Source organism: Drosophila sechellia, unplaced genomic scaffold (assembly GCF_004382195.2).
Source record: "Drosophila sechellia strain sech25 unplaced genomic scaffold, ASM438219v1 U_207, whole genome shotgun sequence".
Taxonomy (NCBI): Eukaryota; Metazoa; Arthropoda; class Insecta; order Diptera; family Drosophilidae; genus Drosophila; species Drosophila sechellia.
The window spans coordinates 86,226-93,508 of NW_022611147.1; the positions used below are offsets into that span (position 1 = coordinate 86,226).

Sequence of the window (7,283 nt, forward strand, 5' to 3'; positions counted from 1 at the left end):
GCATGTCCTGATAATTTTCTAGGTGTCTTTGCGCTGGGTTGCTTGTCTTGGGTACTATTCTTGGCTTTGCATTGTTTTTTGAAGTTGTCCTACCCTTTTTGGGTATCTTGTTAGTGTTTCGTCGCCATTTATTCAGCCGCGTCTGAATGGCAGTGTCATGGGAGGAAAAACGTGGCCTTCTGTCATTCATATTTTGTCGGAAAGGATTAAACACCGACTTTCTGGCAGCCTCCTGGCGTGCTTCAGCAATTGATTTGCTCAGGATTGCTGAGCTGTGTGGCAGCCGTGGGGTGTTGTTGCGTGGGGGAGGGCCTTGACGTCTATAAAAGTTATTGGTTGCGTCTTTAATTGTTCGTATTTTATTTGTGTCAATGTTGTTTGCCGCAAGCTTTTGTTTTTCGGCCTTGTAAACGGGGCATCCCTTGTATGCACTAATGTGCTCTCCAGAGCAGTTGACGCAGGTAGCAGGGGTGGTTCTTGGCTTGGTGCAAACGGTTGACAGGTGATCGCCGGCGCATTTCATGCATCTTGGTGGTCTCATGCATGAGTTTTTGGCGTGCCTGTAGCCCTGGCATCTGTGGCATTGGACCGGCTCCCGTGTCCTGTTTTTTCTTTCGATATCCACCTTTTGCCCGCCGATTTGTTTGAGTGAGATGATTTTGTCATGACTGCCGTCCTTGGCCATGACGATCTCCACTTCAAACATTCGCATGGGACCACCTGTAGCCGGATTCGTCATATTTCTGACGAAGCGCGCTGAGAATCCGAGCTTCAGCAACTCATCAACAATCCACGAACATGGAGTGGAGTGGTGGAGATGTCTGATTACTACTCGGAAGCCCCTCTCGAACTTTGGCTGGTTGGTGAATAGGGGAAAGCCGTTTGCTGTAAGGACATCTTTGATTTTGTGGTAGGCGGTCATGTCCTTGGCCTGAATCCTGACCCCGTTCCCTTCAGTTGCCCTGGTAGTGTAGCTGGAGACTCCTGCTGTATAGTTTAGTTTTTCCAGAAGCGGGACAATTTCTTTGACGTCGTCAACGAGTATGGGTGGTGCTCTGCAGCTTAGTGGCACAAGTTTCCAAGGTGGCAGCTCAGCATCTGTATTTTGTAGGGGAGCCGTCGTTACGCTGCGTGCAGGAGCATTGGTGCTGCAGAGTGAAGGCTGGTGTGAGTGTAGTTTCCTAGTTTTGGATTCCTCATATACAGATTTGGCTGCCTTGCTTTGGAAAACGGGTGTGGTGAGGGGTGGGAAAATGCTGGGAGACTTGAGATTGGTGGTCACGCATAATCGTTTATTTGGCGTCTTAAAATTGGAGCAGTCCAGATCGTCATTGGTCCTCTTGGCCTGGGTTTTCGTAGTTGGAGCCGGAACTGAAGGTGCCACAAAGATTGGACCTATTCCGGCAACCACTTCTGAGAAACTCATGGGCTGCTCGTCTGGGCTCTTGGACGGCGAGTTGAATAGGTCCCGCTTGGCAGCAGGCCGACTAAGGGTGCGGGCTTTTGTTAAATTCCCCATAGTGGGCATGGATTTATTGTTGGGATTTGATTTTAAATCACCCTGAGCATCAGGGCGTAAAGAGGCACTCCTATGATGCGGGGAAATGCTTCTTTTCCCAGTATTTACAGGGCGAGTGGTGGGTTTCTTGCTTAGGCTGAGTTTAGAAATGTCCGGCTTAGGGTTAAAAATAGACCAAAAAGCTTTGACGGTTGTACTAGGTCTTTCCTCCTGCTTGCTTTCGTTAATTTGTATAAGTGGGGAATCGATTTCCCCACTGTCAATATCATTGGCTTTTTTGAGATGAGAGTCAAGATTAGCAAGCGCGGAAGATCTAGTGCAGCTTTCTGAATTTGTTTCGGTGGCTTTATTTGTTTGCGTGTGTGTATAAGAAGGAGGGGAAGAAGCATTGCGTCCAATTTTGGTGGATGAGCTGAGATTTTTCTCTGCGCTGTCGCTGTATGGGAGAGAGGGGAAATTTCCCATAGCGTCTTTCGGTTTGTAGTCTCTTATTTCTGTGTCCGTATTAGTGGCTGCAGCTGCATTAGTGCAGGTCGCTGTGGTGGATAAAAGCTCTCTTTGAGTAGCGTCGGTGTTTATGAGTGCGGCTGTATTAGTATGAGTCGTTGTGAGGAGTGAATTTCCCTTGTGTATATGAGGAGAGAATGAAGGAGAAGAAAGCGATTTCCCCTTCGAGATGCTGCTTTTGGCGCCAACATTGACTGCAGCAGTATTGGTAATCGAGAGGGGGTCTCTTTGGGCATTTTTGGCATTTATATTCTCTTTCGTATTTTGAGAAAGGGAATTAAAGAAATTCATGGCTACCCAAGAAGAGTTAATTGGGCTTTTCTTTTGATTTAAAGGCAATTTCTTCTGGTTAATATTGGTCGTTTTAACCAGGGAATTGCCAGACCCGTGAGACATAGGCGAAATGTTTACGTGAATAGGGGAAGATCGCTCGCTTGAGGTAATTGAAAGCACCTCGTCTTCAGAGAAAAGGTGGTCAGAACTGGACATGCTTATTTTTTATTTTATTTAAAATATATATTATTTTATTAAAAATAAAAATTTTGCGATATTGCGATAATTGTAGTGGTATAAATACCCTGGATTTTGATTTAAGTGTGTTCTCCAGATTATCGTTTCGTTGCTTTGGAAATCCTCCTTCTCTTCTAAGATTTCTCCAGGTGTACTTTCTTCCTTTCTCTCTGCGTTTCTTCTCCTTGTTTCCTTTGGTAGAGGCGGCGTCTTTTTGGAGTTGCACAATTACTGTTTTATTGTTCGTTTTCGTTAGACCACTAAAAGTTAATTGTTGTCGCGGTTTTATACTTTGCGGCCGGAAGACAATTTATAACAATTAATTTGTCTATTGACGAACGAATATAATTATGTTTTTTTAATTTACTGGTGGAGGTACGGAGACAGAATGACTTCTGTTCCGCATCCACAATTTATTTTGCCTTTGATTACATTTTGTGCAATATATAGGTACAATTATTTGAATTTAGAATTTAACATTGCATGAGGTGAGTTGGGGATTTGGACATAGTTAGTATTTAATATTTAGTTAGTATTTTTTTTTTTTTTGCTTTAGGCTTAGATTATAGACAGAAACATGGACTGGTAACATTATCATCTTATATGTTTTGTTTACATTAATAATTTGTAGTAATTTTACAAAAAACATTGAAATTAGGTACTAATATTATACATTTTATTTCTTTTCAGGTACCCCCGCCAGAAGGACGGAAGCACCGAGTTGCTGGAGGCCTCAAGAGTCATTGGAGGTGAGTATTAGTTGTGATTTGGCAGGAAATTTGCTTCGGACGCTGGATGCGCGCCACTTGCCATATGTATGTCCGGAAAGCGTTGCAGGTAATTTATTGGTGGTAAGAATATGACGCGCCGCTGTCATTTGTTGGTTTTCTCTTCCACCCTCAGTGGTAGATGTTTGCGATTATTTATTTAGCTTGTTAAATTGCAGGTCAGCTTCGGCGGTCGTCGGGAAGAGGATGCCTGAAGAAAGGTCCGGAACAGCGGTCGTCACGTAGTTTTGGAGCTGCTGCCATTATTGTGGTGTGATCTGTCTCATTATGGCAGAGGAGTCGACAGTGATGATTGTGGCTTGGTCGTTCATCTAGGGTGGCTAGGTGCGCCGCGTTTTGTGGCCATTTCGTCAGGGTTTGCAGCTTGGAGCCTCCGGAACGTGATTAGTTGCCGAGGGCCGTCGCAACGATTGGGGCCATGGAAATGGAAGTAAAATTAGAGATTGGGTGAGTATTATATTTGTTATTTGATTTTGTGATTGTGTCATTTTGTGTTTTTTCAGGTACGTTTAGTGGGAGGTAAGTATGATATTTATAATTTTTTGTTTTTATAATTATTGCATTAATTTTGTTTTGTTTTATTTTTGTTTTTCAGGTACATTAGGTGGAAGCTAGTCTGGTGGTAAGTGTTATAATTGTTTTTAAGGTTGCATTAATATTTTGTTTTTCAGCTGCGTTTTGTAACTAATTGGGAGGCCCTTTGTTTTTGGAACATGGCAGCGGAAAAGCCGCGGGTTTAGGGTCGTCGAGTTGGCAATTAGATAAGTGTTTTGTTAAAGTAATTAATTCCCAGTTTTAGCTTGTGCTTCCTCGTTTCAGAATTTACAATCTTGGAAAGAGCAGTTGCATGCTTATCGTCAGCAAGATGGAGCCGCCTGTTGTCGCCTATTGTCGCCTGGTTATTTGCCTGTCCGGTTTGCTTTGTCCTTAATTAATTATATTTTGTATCATATTCTTATTAAAATTTTTCCTTTCGTTGTAGGTTAGCGGAAAATCCGTGGGAGATGCGATACTGAGGAAAGGAATTTTGTGTTTTTCTTTTCAGGTACATTTGGTGGGAGGTAAGTATTATATTTATAATTTATGTGTTTTTATAATTATTGCATTAATTTTGTTTTTGTTTTTCAGGTACATTTGGTGGAAGCTAATCTGGTGGTGAGTATTTTAATTGTTTTATGGTTACATTAGTCTTTTGTTTTACAGGTACGTTTTGTGACTAATTTGGAGGCCCTTTGTTTTTGAAACATTGCAACAGGAGAGCCGCGGGTTTAGTGTCGTCGAATTGGCAATTAGATAAGTGTTTATTTAAAGTAAATAATTCCCAGTATTAGCTTGTGCTTCCTTGTTTCAGAGTTCACAATCTTGGAAAAAGCAGTTGCGTGCTTTTCATCAGCAGGATAGAGTCGCCTGTTGGCGTCTATTAATTTGCCTGTCCGGTTTGTAAATTTATATTTGTCCTTAATTAATTTTCTTTGTATCCTATTCTTATTAATTTTCTTTTCGTTGTAGGTTTTCGGAAAAATTTGTGGAAGATGCGATACTGAGGAAAAGTATACAATTTGAGGACAAGTGGTACGGTTTAATTGTGTGACGTCAGCTCCGCGCTAGTGATCCTTATTGGAGAAGTGGCATCAGGAGGTGGAGACGGCATCGTAATGATGTCGATTTTTTTTGTGTTAAAAGGCAAAAAGTTGGCTTTTTTGTTTTACGTTTGGTGGAGCCGTCTCCTCTTGTCTAATGCATAGGATGTGGGTAAGCTATGTCTGCAGTGGGTGAGGTATTTGCTTTGTTTGATTTTATTTTGTTTATTTAATTTGTTGTTGATTGTTTACTTTTAGGTTTTAGCGTCAACTCGCTGTTGGCGCTCGTCAAGCTGGAAATTTATGGGAGCAGCAGAGTGTCCTGTTCGACGAGGTGGAAGCGTTGTTGGCCCGTCTTTTGCAGAGCATCAATTTGTGTAGATTTCAGCGTTGATAATAGATACTTCAAAGGACCGTGCGGCAAAAATTTCAGGTAAGTGACGTTGTGCATAAATTGCTGCAGCGAGTCGCCTTATATTCATCATGTTTCTGCCGAGCTAATCCTTTTCATATCGATCTTCCGATTCGTCTTTTAGGCTCTGGTTGGTTTTTTCCGTATCGTATCGTCAGGATCAGCTGGAGTGCGTTGTCGTAGGCTTGTTTATTCGGGTGCGTTGAGGTGAGAGTGTTGTTTATATTCCTTTGCCATTTTATAATTGAATTAGTATTCCAGGAAAATTGGGCTGCGTCGAGGAAGTTGATGACCGTGAAGGAGTTTGGAGCAGACTGACGTGCACTTTTCGGTCGGATATGGATATCGTTAGAATAGATATAAGTAAGAGTAGATATAAGTAAGAGTAAATTTAATTGGATGTATCCATGTCAAGATTGTTATCTGTTCCTTGAATAATTAAGGCCAATAAACTGTCAATTTTCTTTTCTAAATTGTCGACTCTATTTGCTAAGTTTCTTGTGGGGTCGTCAGAGAATCCTTTTTGTAAGTAAGGATTGGAGTTTCTTGGCGATGGCGTGGCTTCTTCAATAATTCTTGGCTTGAAACTAGCTCTGGCAGCTCTGCTGGTGGTCGGGGGGCTGTCATTGCCAAATTGCGTGGGATTTGAAGTACCCTTTTCAGGTTCTTGGTCATTTTTTTCACTCCGTTGTTTTCGGAGCATGTCCTGGTAGTTTTCCAGATGTTTTTGCGCTGGGTTGCTTGTCTTCGGTACCAGTCTTGGCTTTGCATTGTTTTTTGAAGATTTCCTACCCTTTTTGGGTATGTTGTTTGAGTTTCGGCGCCATTTATTCAGACGCATCTGAATGGCAGTGTCATGCGAGGAAAATCGTGGCCTTCTGTCGTTAATATTTTGTCGGAAAGGATTTGACATTTTTTTTTTTTTTTTTTTTTTTTTTTAAATATTTTCAACGTCTGGTGACGTTGTCATTTTATTGTCCTCTGATTTTTGCTTAAAAAATATATAGTGACAATTTGTGGCAAATTACATTTTCGGATTTTTTGGCTGCAGATATGCATGCCATAGATTAAAGTAAAAGTTTATCATTAAAAATTGCGGGAGACATTTTTGAAATTACTTGGCGGCTGTTTTGCGCGCCATGGTTCTAGTGTGGAATTTAAATTTGAATATTACTTAGGATATAGCATATGGAAAAGGAAAAATAGTTATGGTAAGTAAATTTTTAAAAAATGTTTAACAATGATGAGTCTCTAGCTGATGGCGGTGATTTACATTAATTTATAATTTAAGTTTGCAGGAGAACATTTTTGAAAAATTTGTCGGTAGTTTTAGTGCGCCATGATTTTGAAATATTTGTCGGTAGTTTTTGCGCGCCATGTTTTTGAAATATTTGGCGGCAGTTTTTGCGCGCCATGGTTTAAATTTGAATATTACGTTACTTAGGAAATAGCTTATAACATAGGAGAAAATAGTTTTGTTAAAGTAATTTTAGAGTATAGTTGAGCGATGGCGTGGTATCCAGCGATGAGACTATGGCTGATGGCGGCGAGGATGAGCAGTTGCTGTCGTCAGATGATATGGATAGAACCTAAACCTATCCTCCGCTTTGGTTCACGTTTTGGCCGTCCATTAGTTGTTGTTGTTGCTGCTGGCTTCACTTTTAGTTACTGTTGCGCGCGCGCCTCTGTCGGTTTTATAATCTCAACTGACTTGCAAAATTAGGCTAGGCGCGTAGGCGGGCTTTTACGATAGCTCAAAGGCACGGCGGAATATCGATATGCTATCAAATTCACTTCAGCTCATTATCGATGTTTCGCGCCTTTTTTTGGCGGGCTTATCGGCTATTATCTTTTTTGCCGCCAGCCTATCGCCTATCGGGCAGAAATACTGGAATTCTTCAGGTTAGTATTTTCGGAATTCCAGTATTTCTCAACGCGCTTGTCAGTGTCAATGGCATATGCAGGCA

General features: G+C 41.5%; 1 long non-coding RNA gene across 4 annotated transcripts; it reads left to right on the top strand.

Moving 5' to 3' along the window:
• The first annotated feature begins 4,225 nt into the window (after positions 1 to 4,225).
• LOC116802685 lies at positions 4,226 to 5,789 on the top strand. 4 transcript variants are annotated; one of them, XR_004363005.1, is made up of 4 exons: positions 4,226 to 4,238; positions 4,834 to 5,337; positions 5,441 to 5,523; positions 5,578 to 5,789. It is a non-coding gene; the product is annotated as an uncharacterized LOC116802685 (long non-coding RNA). The 4 variants fall into 4 exon arrangements; XR_004363004.1 differs by lacking the exon at positions 4,226 to 4,238 and adding an exon at positions 4,492 to 4,760; XR_004363006.1 differs by lacking the exon at positions 4,226 to 4,238 and having other exon boundaries at positions 4,497 to 5,076; positions 5,163 to 5,337.
• The last annotated feature ends 1,494 nt before the right edge of the window (positions 5,790 to 7,283 follow it).